The following is an 18,802-nucleotide window of genomic DNA, read 5'->3' as shown; positions in this document are numbered from 1 at the left end:
TTTTAAATTTTAAAAACTTAGTTCATTCAATTTTAATTATAATTTATTTTTTGTTGGAGGGTTTGTATTTAACTTGTTATTCTTGGATAGTTTACCACTAGCATATAAGTCATAAAATTATATAGATTATGTGAATAAGTACAATAATATGGCATTTTGTTTTCTAACGATAATATTTTGTTTAATTAGATTTGAAGCTAAAAAGAAAAAAATAAAATTTTGGAGTCACTAAAATTAAATCAAAATCAAGATGTAAAGAATGATTAATTCATTGAAATGCAAACATGCTCACATTTTCTCCTTTCTACAAGGAAATAGGATAAAAAGCTCAAATCTAAATATAAAATTAAATTTTCTACATGGAAATATCTCTATCTTATTATGTCTACTCTTGATAGTTTATTTTTCTTTCATAAATGTCCTCAACTCCTCTAGTGATGCATTATAGATTATACTTTTAACTTAACTTTGGCTATATTTATTTGCAACTTTTGATATATTTCTATGATTTGGAAAATATAATATTTATTATTCTTACATTCAAAATTATATTTAAGAGTATGATGGTTGGTGTTGCCATTTGGCCTCTCCACCATGGCGTGGTTCTTGTTGGTCCCCAGGTCCTACTCTTGTTGTTCCTCCTACTCCTTTTACTTTTGGTTGGTCCATCCCTAGTGGTGACCCTACATGGCCAAAGGCCGTTTCTTCCAAATGGTCTATACCTCACTTGACCCTGGAAATTTCACCTCCCAAGAATGAGAAGGAAAACATAAAATAAAAAGATGCTACTAGTGATGGGTGGTCTCTCCTTGACCCATCTATTAACCTTGCTGATGTATGGGGTTCAGATGATGACCAAAATCCTTCCCCCCTTGGTCGGCACTAGTCTTGTAGCCTAAGGTTGCCTATCCTATTTTTTTCTTATGAATAGTTTGTAAGTTGTTTGGCCTTGCTTCCATTTGTACTTTCGCAAGGTGATCTCGTATCCCATGACCCTTTTTTTGTGGATATGTAACTTGAGATATTTATTTAATAGAGAAAGGAATATATATATATATAATGGAGGTATTATTTGACTCACAAGAGGTATTTGTGTCAAAATTTTGTACATGCCATATTTCTTTACTATTCATTTCTTAATAGGTTACATTGTATGATCAATGTAATAGATTTTACATCTTCATCGAGATGGTTAATTTTGATCCTCTTATTTTAGACATACTGATGCAAGAGCATCTTAGGTTAGTTAGCAATCCTACATGTTGGAGAGAATTTGGTTTTGGATTTTTGGACTCGATCACCAAATTAGTGGTGCTTGGTTGTTACTGGGTATACTATTGGTCGAGGATCTCGATCGCTGAAGGAGCTCAGAATATACTATGTTGCTAAACTCTCACTATTGTGTTCAGTGTGTGTGGGTTGTTTGACGCCTATGGAGCTTGGCAATGCTTGTGGGAGCTTGACGATGCTTGTAGTTTTGGTGACGCTTGGCAATGTGAATTGTGGAAGAAAGTTCTTGTAGATTTAATCAAATGTCTTGGAGCATTTAATGCATGTGGCCTATGATTGTGATGTAGAGTGATTGTGGGAGTTTGTGTGGACCTATTTGGGTCTTGGTTATTGTCCTAGATGTATTTAATGGGTGTCATAATCCTTCTAAGGCATTTGGTATATGTTGTAGGCTGACTTGTGGCTTAATTATGTATTTAATATAACTTGGGTTTATTTAATTTGTAACTTGCTAGGCCAAATTTTGGCTTAGTTAGGTATAAGTAGAGGGTCTTGTAGAGTATTTTAGCATGGAGAAGGAGTTGTTGAGAGGGGTAAAGTTTGAGCAGAGCTAGTAGTTAAGTGTGGGCTTGGGAAACAAGAAGGTTGCTTGGTGGCTTGCAAGCACAAGTTTAGATTCTTCTTGGGTTTTCTATCAAATTATGGATTTGGACTAGCTAGTGGTTCGATCTTGCGAGTTCTTGCAAAATTACTATTGTAATTTCTTTGTATTTGGTCATAACCTAGAAGGCCTTACAATCGGGCACATGTTGAATGAAAATCTTATGATTCTATTATGAGAATTGGCATTATTATCGATCTTAATCTTTATATTATTATTTATATTATGTTGTGTGATTAATTGTTGGGAACTAGATCACCTCCATTAGAGGTTGATCTAATTTTGTACTACATTAGGTGGTATTAGAGCTTAATTTTTCTAAGCATGTAGATAGATCCTCGAAGGTGAGGTAGCTTGCACCAGCACTTGGGGTGAGGTTTATTAGATCAAAGGTTTGATCTAGGTAATGATTTGTTGATTTGGGTTTGTCAAGATCTTGGAAGATGCCTCCAAGAAGATTGGACCATAAGGCAATTAAAGATCTCTATGATGATGTTGAAGCAAGGATCTTAGAGAAGGTTAAAATAGATTTCAGATCTAAGATGGAGTTGATGAAGAATGAGATCATGAGGGCTATTTTTGGTGTACCATGACATGTGGGCACTAAAGATGGTTATGAGGAAGTCACTAAAGACTTCAATGTTGCTAGATCGAGTGGTGAAGATAGAACCAATCATGTGCAGAGATCTATGGAAGACAGAGTTGGTCAGCTAGCTAGATCAACCACTCAATTAAAGCTTAAGCATAAGATGGATGTTTCTAATTTCATAGGTACTTTGAATCTTGAAGACCTAATTAATTGAATTGGTGAATTAGAAGACTATTTTGAGTTAGAGGATATTAGTGATCTAGTCAGAGTGAGGTTGGCACAAACTAAGTTGAAAGGACATGTTTCTCTTTGGTGGAAATAATTACAAAGAGATAAAGAGGAGGAAGGTGAAATGAAGATCACTCATTAGAGATTGATGGTGGAAAAATTGAAGACTAAGTTCATTTCTATTGATTATGAACTTGAGTTGTTTAAGAGGTTGTAGAATTTGAAGCAGAAGGATTTGTTTGTGAAAGGTTATTCTAAGGAGTTCTACACATTGACTATTCGGTCTGGACATAGAGAACTTTCTAAGGAGAAGGTGGCTGAATACATTAATGGTTTGAGGTTTAATATTTAGGGTGAGATTGGTATGTTGAATATTGATTTTATTGAGGATTCCTATCAGTATGCTCTAAGGGTAGAAGATAAGTTGAAAAGAAGACATCAAAGTAATTCTCATGGGAAAGAGAAACAAAATCACTTGGTAAAGGACAAACCAAGTGCAGAAGCTGAACCAAAACCCATTGAATAGAGGAAGAGGATAGGTAAAGGTGAATTTAAGGGTACTTATTATAGATGTGGTAAAGAAAGTCACAAAGCTTTTAAGTGTTCATAGAAGGTTGCTGATAGGAGAGAAGCCATTATGAAAGAAGTTAAAGGCTCAATCAATGAACTTGAGTAAGGAGAGAGCTTATTGGCCCAAAAAGTACTGTTTGGTAAGAGGGCACTAGAACCTTGTCAAAGGAGTAATCTATTAAGGACTCATTGTAATTCTGGTGGTAAAATATGCAATGTGATTATGGATGGAGGTTGTACTGATAACCTTGTTGCTGAGGAGATGGTTCTAAAACTTGGTTTGAAGAGAATGAGACATCCTCTCCCTTATAGGATTGGATGGCTGCAAGATGAACATTTTTTGGAAGAAAGGGAGAAATTTCTTGTTGATTTTTAGATTGGGTAGTACAAGGATCAAGTGTTTTGTTATATTGCATGGACATGAGTAGTTGTCACATATTGCTTTGTAGACCTTGGTAGTATGATTGCAGGGATATGCATGATTATGTCAAGAATGTGATTACTATTGAGAAAGGTCGAAAGAAGCATTCCCTTATTCCTTTGTACAATGAAGAAATTGGTAGGAGGAATTTGAGCTTTGGGAGCCTAGTTGAGTTGAAAGATTTTGAGAAGGTTAGCAATAAGAGTGGAAAACAAACTTGTGGAACACCAAAGGAGTAACAAAGCAGAGATGGAACAAGGCAAAGAGTATGCAAGTTGAAGACTTGGAGGACATGTATCTGAAGAACCAATTTGGGATTTATATGTTGAATCCTAGAAGATGTTCTTCCATCTATTGAGAACGCCTTTACACACCCGAGGTGTCTGAAGTAGGAGTATCCTAGGGTAGTTGGAAATCTTGCATGTTGGAGGGATTTTGGCTTTGGAGTTGTGCTTGGTCATTACTGGGTATAATGTTGGCCAAGGAGCTTAGTTTCTAACGAAGCTTGACATATACAATGTTTCTTAACACTCACTATAGTGATCTATGTGTGTTGGTTGTTTGGCACTTGTGGAGCTCAACGATGCTTGTGGTTTTGTTGATGCTTGATAGTGTCATTTGCAAAATGAAGTTCTTGCAGATTTAATCTATCATTTTGGAGTATTTAATGCATGTGGCATGTGATCATGATATGGAAAGATCATGGGAGATTGTGTGGACCTATTTGGGTCTTGGTTATTTTTCCTAGGTGTATTTAATGGATGTTATAAGTCTTCTAAGAAATTTGGTATTTAATATCTATTGTAGACCGACTTCGAGCTTAATTATGTATTTAATATAAGGGTTATTTAATTTGTAACTTTCTAGGCCAACTTTTCACTTAGTTGGGTATAAGTAGAGGGTCTTGTAGAGTCTTGAATTATTTTCATTCAACATGGAGAAGGAGGAGTAATTGAGAGGAGCAATGCTTGAGAAAAGCTAGTAGCTAAGTTGGGCTTGGGAAACAAGAAAGTTGCTTGGTGGCTTGTGAGCACAAGTTTAGATTCTTCATGGGGTTTTCTATCAGATTGTGGATCTGGACTAGCTAGTGGTTGGATCTTGTGAGGTCTTGTATAATTACTATTGTAATTTCTTTGTATTTGGTCATAACCCAGAAGGCCTTACAACTCGGCATATTGAATGAAAATCTTATGATTCTATTATGAGAATTGACATTGTTGTCGATCTTAATCTTTGTGATATTGTTTATATTCTATTATGTTGTTAATTGTTGGGAACTAGATCACCTCAATTAGAGGTTCATCTAGTTTTGTACTACATCACATACTCCACTTATCCACAAGAGTCATACTAATCATATTTCTCCTATGCATTATAAAAGTAATGAGAATACATGTGTAGTGAGGCTTTGCTATGTGAAACATCTAACATGTTTTTCATTTAGAAGGTTATATTAGCTCTATTATACATGACATTATATATCTCTTATGATATTTTTCATGTTCCATGTTAGTCATATATCTATAGTCTTATGTCTTGTGAATTGTTATCCTAATGATGGATCATCACATGATCTGAAATATTGAGGGATGTAAGCTCACAGAGTTGAATCTAGATAGATTAAAATTATTATTATGTAACAAAGAAATTATATGTATTTTAGTCATTAGTGTTATTGCATAGTCATTAGCTAAGTCATACTATGATCTATATTGATTGTAGTAGCATTATTTTATGTGGTAGTTAATGTAGATGGCCTACCAATATTTATCCTAATATTTTTTCATATGCTCAGGATAACTTTGAAAATAATATTGACCTAATCGTGTTTAAATTTTTGGAGTTCTAATTCTAGAGAGGTATGTTACTCTAATACAATGAAGAAGCCATTTTTAAATTTTCACCTTTAAATTATTTCAATGTAGATGGAAACCTTTTTTTTCTTGTACAAATCTAAGATAATAGCTCTATCGGGCATATGCACCGAGTTGTGGTGCCAAAAAGGTGACAAGGAAATTTTTTTTTCCTATTTTAAAAAGTGCGTACGCACTATAGCACGCATGCACTATGGCTTGGGCAACCCAAGCCATAGCGTGTGCGCACTATAGTGCCTACGCACTTTTTAAAAAAAAAAGTATATATGATGGGCTGCAAACCCATAGCCCATCATTTTCATCAGCATTTTCTTCTACTCCTACAGTGAGCAGTGCGTACGCGAGTTGAAGACTCAACATTTGCACCACCATTTGCCAAAATGCCTCCTCGTTGACGAAATCCAAGACCACAAGCGCACCCACGACGATGTCGTAAGTGATATAAACCTAACTTTGCATTGTTTGATATATTTTTCATATTGTTTTGTAAGTTTTTTATATTCTTTTGTAGGGTTTTTACAAATTTCATTTAGATTTGTTTATTTATTTGAATTTCAATTGATTTTTTATCAGGAAATGTTCATAATCAACCAGAAAATCCACAAGAACATCAAAACCCTCAAGAACCCCAAAACCAGAACCCTCCTCAAGAAGAAGAACAAATTCCACAACCCGAACCAATTGCAAGACCTCCACCAGGCACACAAGAAAATATAAGAAATAAAATAGAGAGAGGCAAAACTGAATTAGAAGGAATCATTGCTCGGTTGAAAGAATCTAGACAAACCAATCCAATGAGGGCTCAATTGGAATCATCCCTCGAATCCATTAACACTCAGATAGCCTCAGTTAGTGGTCAATTAGATATTTGGCGGGCTAAGAGGGATGAACAAAAAAGATTTTATGCAAATAAATTGTCATATGAAGATGTTAGAAAAAAGAAAATACCAAAAGGTAGTATATGTGCATTATTTAGAAAACCTGGTGAGCAAAATACTGTTAGAGAGGGTACTAAACGATTCCCCATCCATTGGTGCATACATGATGCTATTAGAAATAATTTTTTGGGATAGATGGTGGATCGTTTTTGATGCGCCTCCTTGCAACAATCACGAGGTCCCCATGTATTTTTTGAAGAAATTATATTGTGAGTTTGTCCTTGGGGAGATCCCCAATTATTTTGATATGTTAGACTCCCAGGGTAGAGGTGGGGGGTCATGATTTGAGAGGCCAGGAGCACGTCGTGACCCTAATGTAGTTAGGGCAGCCGTGGTCCATCCACAGCACGAGCATGTGATTATTCCTTCAGTTGTGAAGGAACATGTAGAGGCTAGCACTCTAGGGACCATTAATGCTTTGACACAGACCCTCATCCATTCCATGAGCCCTTTAGTTGAGGGGGAGCCTTCTATACATCGTGGTCACATGTGCACTTCATGCGGATCCCTATGCACATTTGGCACTCATGTCAGAGATGGTGCAGATGATGGGCTTGTCACCGATCAGTTCCTGAACGAGACATTTGGCATTGACACACAGGTAAATTACTAATTTGATCACATTTCATACGTATAGTGAATGATTAATTAATTAGGATTTATTGACATTGTTCAAAATTTAGGGTCAAAGTGTTCCTGGGCCTAGCAGCAATCCTCCATGCCCATTTTTTGTCCCTTCGACGAGTCTTGAGGTATGTATCAATTTAATCATTTTAATTAATACATATATTTATTATGTAATAATATTAAGGATTGAACAAAAAAAATATGCATGTGCATCAGTTCTCCACATGACCCTCAACCTTTACCATAGATGCAGAGCAGAGACATCATACGAGCTTCACACAGGTACAATTGTTTCATGTTAATTTAATTCATTTGATTATATTTATTCCATGTTTCATGTTAGATATAACGTGTATTATATGACATGCAGCTCATGATTTCAGACACACCTCCTCATCTGCAACAACTTGTTGATAGTGGAGTGGCCGCAGCTGTGGCTAGCTCACAGCCACTGACGGAGGTATGGAAGAATTTTCTTCATTTTAGTTATTGTTTATAATAGTTAATCTCAAAATTTCTAATGTTATTTATAAGTGATTATATTTATTGAATTGTTGTAGGGTCTTGTTACGCCTAATCGTCCACGAGCATTTGAGGTGGACTTACAGAGTGACTATTTGTTGACAGTAAGAAAATAATTGATTTTGTGAGTACATATATTTGATTTCAACATATAATAAATATTGATTCATATCTACTTTCTTTGTATCAGTTGGACTTGGAGAAGAGCCTCAACAAGAGGTCAAGTGAGCATGTCAGGAGGGCCTCGTCATCTCCATTGTCTCCCTCCACACGATGGCAAAGGACGTCGAGAGACTTGTTTCCTTCCCCTTGTGGGAAGGAAAAGATGTAGTTGAGATATTTGATACATATATATATAGAGAGACTTGTTTCCTTCCCCATGTATATATATAGGCATCTGAGAGACATATTCGATACACATTTGATGTACATATGACATTCTATATTTGATGTATGACATTATTGGTTAATATATGATATGTTTGTTCATATACGACATTATTGGTTATCATAATATATTATGTGTTTGTTAATGTATATGACATTATTGGTTATCATTTTATATTATATGTTTGTTCATGTATGACGTGAAATTAGATATGTTCGTGTATGACATTAAATTAGATATGTGCATGTATGAAATTAAATTCAATTGCTAGAGAGTTGCCATTATGTCTACTAACTAGTAGATGTTCTTTTTTGCTTTATTAGTATTTCTCAAAAACTGCAAAGAAGCTGTTTCTGGTGAATAGTTGTAAAAAATTGTGATCATTGACTTCATGTACTCATGGTTTTGGCTATGAACACTTGTAACTTTGGCTATAAGCATCCATGGCTTTGGCTATGTGCACTAGTGGCTTTGGCTGTGAGCATTTATGACTTTGGTTGTAGGCACAATATAGCCTTGGCTGTAGGTTGCCTTTCTTGCTGCATGTTGAAGTTACCTTCAAGAATATCATTAGTCTAAGATCATTACAATTAAAATACTATGACATAATACCTTGGAAATAATAGTCTTTGACCCATTACTTTATTTGTTAAAACATCTTGTAGTATCTACTGTAGTCCTTCTACTCAAATATGTTTTCAAAAATACTTAGTATGGCAAAGAAATGTCTATGGAAAGCTTGTCAAATAGGATATTGAAGAACTAAATGTGGATAGTCATTAGTACCCATCAATAAGAACACAGACATCTTTCTCAAGCAATCCATATGACATTAGCAAGTAATTTATAAACTTCCTTTGCAAATAACTAGAAGATGCTATGAATCTTAATATAGAGTTAATCACGAACTCATTATTCCATCCAAGAAGCATATATCACCCTAAGCCAATTAACCGACAGGATAAAAAATAATTCAATTTCAACAAAATTTTGAGTATAACAAGCATCTTAGGGATTCTTACAAGAATTAACACGATGTTCACAAGAGCATTACAAGTTCTTGTAATGCTATTTCACATATTGTAATCATATTCAGTTTTGAATGGCCATTTGTGTTACAAGCATAAATGTTCTTTAAGGTCTTTTAATTCTAGACATGAATTTTATTATGAAGCTTTTTTATGACAACCCACTCAATGCATATATTGTTGTTCCACATTATGCTAATTTGACTTTCATTGGTTGATTTGGGTCTAGACATGACGTTATTCACTACCTTTTTTTATATATTATTTTTTTGTAGTGAGGTTCTGGCCTAAATGAATGTATTAATCATCGAAGTTGTGAACCTTGTTCGAGATCCTTACAAATATATTTTCAAATTGGACCTCAAATAGTTTTCTCAGTCACCCCCTGTACACAGATACTGAAATTGTAGTTAATTACAAAATTAATACTGAATTAACACAAGTTTAATTGAGAAGTATTATGTTCCTCAATAGGCTAGATTATTATTGACCGGGAAGCTTTATCTTAGAGCAATTGGTTTCCTAAATCTTTAGCGAAATGACAGTCTTATGGAATGTGGAATTAGGTCTGCTAGCTAAGGAACATTCTTTAAAAGGTAGAGGAAACTCAAGACTCACGTGTTTCCAATCAATATAAATGTTTAAATCGCTTCTCTAATTTTTTCTATTTATGATCTTCTTAAAACTTAACTTTCTAAATGCATTGATGGGGAAATAAAGATCTTCTAGGAACTAAAGGCTAATCATGTTTAATACTTACAATTCTCTGTTTTTATCTAATAATTTAAAAAAGATTGTACAAGTGTTTTCAAAGAGCAACACTTGTCACGAACATCATAAGAAGGAATATCCAAGGAGACTTAGCACTGATCCCCCACCACCAAATTCAAGAGAAAACAAAATTCCACTACTAAAGAGATAGTAACAATGATCATCCCTAGTCTCTCCCTTATCACAAAATGATTACCATCAAAATTTGTATTTCCAATTGCGTCATGTGCGTTGAAGCGATAGTAACATTTTCACTCTCTTACCTAATGTCTCCCATTTCTGAAACTCCTGGGGAAGGGCAAGGCCATCTTCTCAGTACTTCAAAATACAACGAGTTCCATTTTTTCACATATTGATAATCGTTGACTTAAAGTATAGTTGAAGTATTGATAGCCCATAGATATGCCCCATCAAAGATCGCGGCCCTGTGGCATTTAGTGACCCTTAGGGACATTCTGGTTCAGCGTGCCTGAGAACGTTCGAGCACTGAAGGGAATAGGAAGAAGTTGGGGATAGGGTTTACCCGACCAACCAGAGCTAATGGAGCAGACAGTTTGATCCCACGACGAAAGATAAGAGAGATTTGGCAGTTGGCAACTTTGTACTGGCCAACACTACAAGTTTCAGCATCACTCGAGATGGCATTGTAGAATGAAAATGGAATGTGATCTCCAAAAAGTGAGAGAGGTTATTGTAGGTCTCTGCAACACAGTCCTGTAGGAATTGGAATATCATCCATATCTTGTACGAGCTTCGAGATATGCCCCGTCAAAGATCACAGCCCTGTGGCATTTAGTGACCCTTAGGGACATTCTGGTTTGGCATGCCTCAGAACATTTGAGCACTGAAGGGGACAAGACAAGGTTGGGGATAGGGTTTACCTGGCCACTCGGAGCTAATGGAGCAGACAATTTGATCCCACGATGAAAGATGAGAGAGATTTGGCAGTTGGCAACTTTGTACTGGCCAACACTACAAGTTTCAGCATCACCCGCAATGGCGTTGTAAAATGAAAACGGAATGTGATCTCCAAAAAGTGATAGAGGTTATTGTAGGTCTCTACAACATGATCCTCTAGGAATGAGAATCGCATCCATACCTCACGCGAGCTCCAAGATATACCCCATCAAAGATCTCAGCCCTATGGCATTTAGTGACCCTTAGGGACATTCTGGTTCAGCGTGCCTGAGAACATTTGAGCATTGAAGGGGATAGGAAGAGGTTGGGGATAGGGTTTACCCAGCCACCTGGAGCTAATGGAGCAGACAGTTTGATCCCACGACGAAAGATGAGAGAGATTTGGCAGTTGGCAACTTTGTACTGGCCAACACTACAAGTTTTAAATCACCCGAGATGGCATTGTAGAATGAAAATGGAATGTGATATCCAAAAAGTGAGATAGGTTATTGTAGGCCTCTGCAACATGGTCTTGTAGGAATTGGAATCTCATCCATATCTCGCACGAGCTCCGAGATATGCCCCGTCAAAGATCGCAGCCCTGTGGCATTTAGTGACCCTTAGGGACATTCGGGTTCAGCATGCCTGAGAACGTTCAAGCATTGAAGGGGACAAGAAAAGGTTGGGGATAGAGTTTACCCAAACACCCGGAGCTAATGGAGCAGACAATTTGATCCCACGACGAAAGATGAGAGAGATTTGGCAGTTGGCAACTTTGTACTGGCCAACACTACAAGTTTCAGCATCACCCGAGATGGCGTTGTAAAATGAAAATAGAATGTGATCTCCAAAAAGTGAGAGAGGTTATTGTATTTCTCTGCAACACGGTCTTGTAGGAACTAGAATCGTATCCATATCTCACACGAGCTCTGAGATATGCCCTGTCAAAGATCGCAGCCCTATGGCATTTAGTGACCCTTGGGGACATTCTGGATTGGCGTGCCTGAGAACGTTCGAGCACTGAAGGGGATAGGACAAGGTTGGGGATAGGGTTTACCCGACCACCTAGAGCTAACAGAGTAGAAATTTTGATCCCACGACGAAAGGTGACAGAGATTTGGCAGTTGGCAACTTTGTACTGGCCCACACTGCAAGTTTCAGCATCACCCGAGATGGCGTTGTAAAACAAAAATGGAGTGTGATCTCCAAAAAGTGAGAGAGGTTATTGTAGGTCTCTACAACATGGTCCTGTAGGAACTAGAATCGCATCCATACCTTGCACGAGTTTTGAGATATGCCCCGTCAAAGATCGCAGCCCTATGGCATTTAGTGACCCTTGGGGACATTCTGGATTGGAGTGCCTGAGAACGTTCAAGCACTGAAGGGGATAGGACGAGGTTGGGGATAGGGTTTACCTAGCCACACAGAGCTAATAGAGCAGACAGTTTGATCCCACGAGGAAAGGTGAGAGAGATTTGGCAGTTGGCAACTTTGTACTAGCCGACATTGCAAGTTTCAGCATCACCCGAGATGGCGTCGTAAAATGAAAACGGAGTGTGATCTCCAAAAAGTGAGAGAGGTTATTGTAGGTCTCCAAAAAGAGTGTTTAAAAATGCAAAAAAAGTGGGGGGTCCTTTGTATGGTTTGGGAGTTTGACCGTTAAAACTAGAAATTGTCCTAATAGTAAGTGCTGGTAACAGTTTTGAAATTTGATTGTTGAGTGTTGAGAAACCTCAAGTTTGGGATTTTTCTTGTTGGTTTGAGTCTATAATAACCATTTCCATCTGAAAAGTCGAGTGTTGAAACCATTTAAGAAGTATTTGCATAGTTTTCCCTAAAATTTGAGTGCATAAAAAGGGGTATGTGATTGCTCCCAAGGTGGATTTAGTGTTTTCTCCAAAAAAGAGTTGCATTTTATGTTTCAAGTCATATAATATAACCAAAGTGAATGTGTTTGAACCATTTTGGGGTTCTAGAGACGTTGCAAAGTAAGAGTTCTAGAAAGCCCTAGGGTAAAGGGGCTAGAAAGGAGGGTTTTGTAAAAACCATTGTAAAGTTGATCATGAGATCAAAAAAATAGAAGAATCCTTGCATTTGAGTCATGCTTAAGACTTTTTTGGGTCATGGGAGTTCCAAAAGTCAAGGGATTGTGAGTTGCTTTGTAAATGGCCTCAAACTAGGCCTAGTTGGCAGACTGAAATAGCCAGTTTTGAGTGATATTTTACAAAACAAGTGTAGTTGGTTTTGGAGTATATTTAAGAGTGAGGAAAAGGGTATTTTAATCACCCAATAGTTTAGGAAGTTTTGTGGAAAATTTTGGAGAAAACAACAAATTAGTGACTGGCAAGGGCTAGTTGGAACAAGCCTAGAAGAGGCAAAATTGAGAAAGTGTAAGAGATGAGTTGCTGAGAGTGTGCAAGGAGTTGGAACATGTTAGATGAGATTTTTTGAGATCGATCATGTATGAACTCCGTACAATGTGATCGATCATCGGTGATGTAAAAATGGTACTCCCTCAAAATCTTTCTGTCATCCTCTGTACTTGTAGGTGAATGCATGAATGTTATGTGAACAAATATGGAAACCTGTTGAGAAGTATAATACTTTTCTTGCACCTCATTTTGTGGTTGTAGTGTGTAGTTCTTTGCAAAATCTACAATCAAAACAATGGTATCCAGTGGAAACGTATCCTTGCACAACTTGAATTGCAAATCCAACGATCGAGCTCTATGGGTATGCCTTGCATACTCGTAAATAATGTTTTCACAAAAAATCTTCATGAACTCATACACTGGAATCTTTTCAATGACTAAATCACATCTTTTACCATGTTTCCCATCTTTTAGAGAATATGTCATTGTCTTAAATTTTTTGTAATCTACTATTTCATTTCCAATTGCATGTGTACTATCCATATGTTGACAAGTTGATAAAAGTTGCAAAGAACTACAAAATAAGCACGTACCATCCAAGCATGATGTCTTGTAAAATTGTTGGCCGTCCCTTATTTCACATAAAATGTTGGATATGAATTCCCTTAAAGATCTTGGTGGCTCATTTATGTCACAATCCTGCAAAACAAACTGATAATGCAAAATTACACATATATGCCTAAAAACATCAAAATGGTTAGAAAATTCAATATGTATCCTACAACAACAAGTTGTGCCTGTGTGATTTATCTTCACATAAAAAGGTTTACCCATCTCAAAAAATCTTTGACTTATTCAAATTTGAGGATACATACCAATAAATTTTGCAAAAAATTGTGTCTGAGTTGTGTCCAAAAAATGTTTCGCATGTGGCTTGCGATTTTGGCTACCAATCCTCCTTCTTACAACATCTCTTTGATTAGGGGAAACATGTGTGTTATTTTTCCAAAAATCTTCGATCAATGATTTCAAGGCTTCACTAATTTCTTTATCCTTTCACGGTAGTCTACCGCTAAATGTCCATAACTCATTTTTTGTTGGATCTTCCAATCTCTCATGCCTTAGCATGGCTCTCCTTAGAGTACCTCTACCAATTTTTAATGTTTTGCTTGTCTTTCTCATGAGTTGAGGTTTCTTCATTTGGCTACTTACTATTGTCGATGTAAGTACTTGTCTTGCGATATTACTATCTTTGGTGCATGATTTAGAACCCACTTTGTCATAAGCATTCATTAGATTGTTTACAATGTTTTTTTCATTTGAATCATCCATCGTTCTTAGCCCAAGAATCTTCATGATAGGCCTAAATTTTAAATTCCTCATCATTTCAACAAATAATTGGCATTGACCTGTAATATTTAATTCATCAAAAAATAATCTCCACATACGATTAACTTTTCTTTGACAAGTACGCTTGCTAATCTTGTCAGGCATTGATTTCAAAATATTACTATCAATATCAATCAAATATTTTGGTCTTCTAAAATGAATTCTAGAAGGTGTTATAATCTCTTCAATTCTCTCAAAATTTTGAACATCAACATAAGGTTGAGTGTATTGCGTACCTTGAACCGAAGATGATGTGCCTTGGCAATAAGATGCAAAAGATGGAATATCACCTACTTGATGTGTTGATGTTGTGCCTTCAACATAACATGATGGAGTGTGTATATCGTCGGATCTACAGATCGGTGTCTCTTCAACATGAGAGGACGATATGACTTCAACATTGGAAAATGGTGTAGTGGAAGATATGACTCCAACATTAGAAGATGGTGTAGCTTCAAAATTCAATTGTCTTCTTGAGCATAAGAGTCTCATTCGTTCTCTTTGTCTTTCCAATTCTTCCTCTTTGTTTCTTGGTACCGGTGGTTCTTGATCCTCTTCGAAAGTCAATTCTTCATTATTGCTTTGCAATTTTCTTTTCTCACGTAGTAATTTCATTTTATCTCTTTTAATTGCCAAATCTCTCTCCCTATCTTCATTTGTTTGATTTTTTGGTTTCTTCCTTGGCATGATGATGATTTCTACATGTCAAATTATTCAAACATTTGAATTACTTAAAATGTGTAAATTACAAATTATTCAAATACATATAAAAATTATAATTATTTGAATGAATACACAATATATATATAAAACGACTTCTCAAATTTCTAACCATTTCAAAATAACATTTCATTGAAACATACAAATTTCAATGAATTCACTATATATTAAACAACATGTCAAATTATAATGAAATTTGTATCTATATATCAACAAACAACATTTAAAATAGATTGCACTAACCTTTTCTATACAAGGAATATTCAAAAAGTCTTCAAATCGTGTATGTAATGATTGAATTTGGTGTTTGTTAGCTTCCAAAAGTGTTTGCCACCTTGAAATAGTGTTTGTTAGCTTGAAATAGTGTTTGCCACCTTGAAAGAGTGTTTTTTGTGTTGAAACCCGCGATTTCTATCGGGATAATAGAGTGCAGAACAGAACAAAAGCAGAGAATGAATGAAATGGGCCCCAAAGTTTCTTTTTGACCATTTTTAGGTGATTTCACATAGTGCGTATGCACTATGTGAGAACACATCACTCTCCACCCTCCCTACTCTCTCTCTCTCTCCCTACTCTCTCTCTCCCTACTCTCTCTCCCCTCTCCCATCCCCTACACACTCTCTCTCTCCCCTCTCCCATCCTTTACTCTCTCTCGCTCTCCCTCTCCCACTGCCTACTCTCTCTATCTCTCTCACCCTCTCTCCTCTCCCATCCCCTACTCTTTAGATCTCTCACACACACTCCAATCCTCCCTCTCCCACTTCTTACTCTCTCTCTCTCTCTCCCCCATCTCCCTACTCTCTCTCACACTCTCACATCTGCTACTCTCTCTCTCCCATCCCCTAAACTCTCTTTTACAGATACACACTTCCATCCCCCTCTCTCTCTCCTCTCCCATCCCCTACTCTCTACTCTCTCTCTCCCATCCCCTACTCTCTCTCACACACTCTCTCCCATCCCCTACTCTCACTCTCTCTCTCTCCCATCCCATTCTCTCTCTCTGCCACCTCCTACTCTCTCTCACACTCTCTCCCATCCCCTACTCTCTCTTACACACACTCCCATCTGCCCCTCTCTCCCATCTGCTACTCTCTCTCTCTCTCTCTTGGGCTGCTCTCTCTCTCTCTCTCTCCCCTCGCCCACCACCTACTATCTCTCTCTCTCTCTCTCCCTCTCTACTCTCTCTCTCCCATCCCCTACTCTTACTCTCTCTCTCTCCAATCCCGAACTCTCTCTCACACTCTCTCCCATCCCCAAATCTCTCTCACACTCTCTCTCATCCTTTCACTCTGTCTTTCTCATCTTGTACTCTCTCTCTCTGCCACCTCCTACTCTCTCTCACACTCTTTCCCATCCTTTCACTCTGTCTCTCCCATCTTGTACTCTCTCTTTGCCACCCCCTACTCTCTCTCACACTCTCACACTCTCTCCCATCCCCTAATCTCTCTCTTTCATAGACACGCACACACACACACTCCCATCCCCCCTCTCTCTTCTCTTCCATCCCCTACTCTCTAGATTTGTCACATGCACTCCTATCCCCCTCTCTCTATCTCCCTCTCCCTACTCTCTCACACTCTCTCCCATCCCCTACTCTCTCTCTCACACTCTCTCCCATCCCTTACTCTCACTCTCTCTCTCCCCCATCCCATTCTCTCTCTTTGCCACCTCCTACTCTCTCTCACACTCTCTCCCATCCCCTACTCTCTCTTACACACACTCCCATCCGCCCCTCTCTCCCATCTGCTACTATCTCTCTCTCTCTCTTGGGCTACTCTCTCTCTCCCCTCTCCCATCCCCTAAACTCTCTCTTTTGCAGATACACACTCCCATCCCCCTCTCTCTCTCCCCTCTCCCATCCCTTACTCTCTAGATCGCTCACACGCACTCCCATCCCTCTCTCTCCTCCTCTCCCACTCCCTCTCCCACCACCTACTATCTCTCTCTCTCTCTCTCTCTCTCTCTCTCTCTCTCTCTCTCTCTCTCTCTCTCTCAAGTTCTCTCTCTCCCTCTCTACTCTCTCTCTCTCCCATCCCCTACTCTTACTCTCTCTCTCCAATCCCCAACTCTCTCTCACACTCTCTCCCATCCCCTACTCTCTCTGACACTCTCTCTCATCCTTTCACTTTTTCTCTCTCATCTCGTACTCTCTCTCTCTGCCACCTCCTACTCTCTCTCACACTCTTTCCCATCCTTTCACTCTGTCTCTCCCATCTCGTACTCTCTCTTTGCCACCCCCTACTCTCTCTCACACTCTCACACTCTCTGCTATCCCCTACTCTCTCTCTTTCACACACACACACACACACACACACACACACACACTCCCATCCCCCTCTCTCTTCTCTCCCATCCCCTACTCTCTAGATTTGTCACACGCACTCCCATCCCTCTCTCTCCTCCTCTCCCACTCCCTCTCCCAGGTCACCTACTATCTCTCTCTCTCAAGTTCTCTCTCTCCCTCTCTACTCTCTCTCCCATCCCCTACTCTTACTCTCTCTCTCTCCCATTCCCATCTCTCTCTCACACTCTCTCCCATCCTCTACTCTCTCTCTCACACTCTCTCCCATCCTTTCACTTTGTCTCTCCCATCCCGTACTCTCTCTCTCTCTTTCGCCCCCCACTCTCTCTCTCTCACTCTCTCCCATCCTTTCACTCTATCTCTCCCACCCTTTCACTCTGTCTCTCCCATCTCGTACCTCTCTTTGCCACCCCTTACTCTCTCTCACACTCTCACACTCTCTCCCATCCCCTACTCTCTCTCTTTCACAGACACACACACTCTTATCCCCCCACTCTCTTCTCTCCCATCCCCTACTCTCTACATCTATCATGCACACTCCCATCCCCCCTATCTCTCTCCCTCTGCCTCTCCTACCGCCTACTAGATCTCTCTCTCTCAAGTTCTCTCTCTCCCTCTCTACTCTCTCTCTCTCTCTCCCATCCCATCCCTTACTCTCACTCTCTCTCTCTCCCATCCCCTACTCTCTGTCACACTCCCATCCCCTAATCTCACTCTCTCTCTCCCATCCCGTACGAGCTCTCTCCGCCACCACCTACTCTCTCTCACACTCTCACACTCTCTCCCATCCCCTACTTTGTCTCTCTTACACACATTCCCATTCCCCCTCTCTCTCTCTCCCTCTCCCACTCCCTCTCCCACTGCCTACTTTCTCTCCCCCATCCCCTACTCTCTCTCTCCCCTCTCCCATCCCCTACTCTCTCTCTTTCATAGACACACACTCCCATCCCCCCCTCTCTCTCTGCTCTCCCATCCCCTACTCTCTATATTTGTCACACACACTCCCATCCCCCCTCTCTCTCCCTCTCCCACTCTCTCTTGCACCACCTACTATCTCTCCCTCTCTCTCAAGTACTCTCTTTCCCTCTTTACTTTCTCTCTCCCATCCCCTACTCTCACTCTCTCTCTTCCATCCCCTACTCTCTCTCACACTCTCTCCCATCCCCTACTCTCTCTCTCTCTCTCTCTCTCACCCCCATCCTATACAAGCTCTCTCTACCACCCCCTACTCTCTCTCAAACTCTCATACTCTCTCCCATCCCCTACTCTATCTCT

This window comes from Cupressus sempervirens, chromosome 8 (genome assembly GCF_028749045.1).
Source record: "Cupressus sempervirens isolate cs-2001-9-10 chromosome 8, ASM2874904v1, whole genome shotgun sequence".
In the NCBI taxonomy this organism is placed as follows: Eukaryota; Viridiplantae; Streptophyta; class Pinopsida; order Cupressales; family Cupressaceae; genus Cupressus; species Cupressus sempervirens.
The sequence above is the reverse complement of the archived record's forward strand: the minus strand, read 5'-3'. Positions refer to the sequence as shown.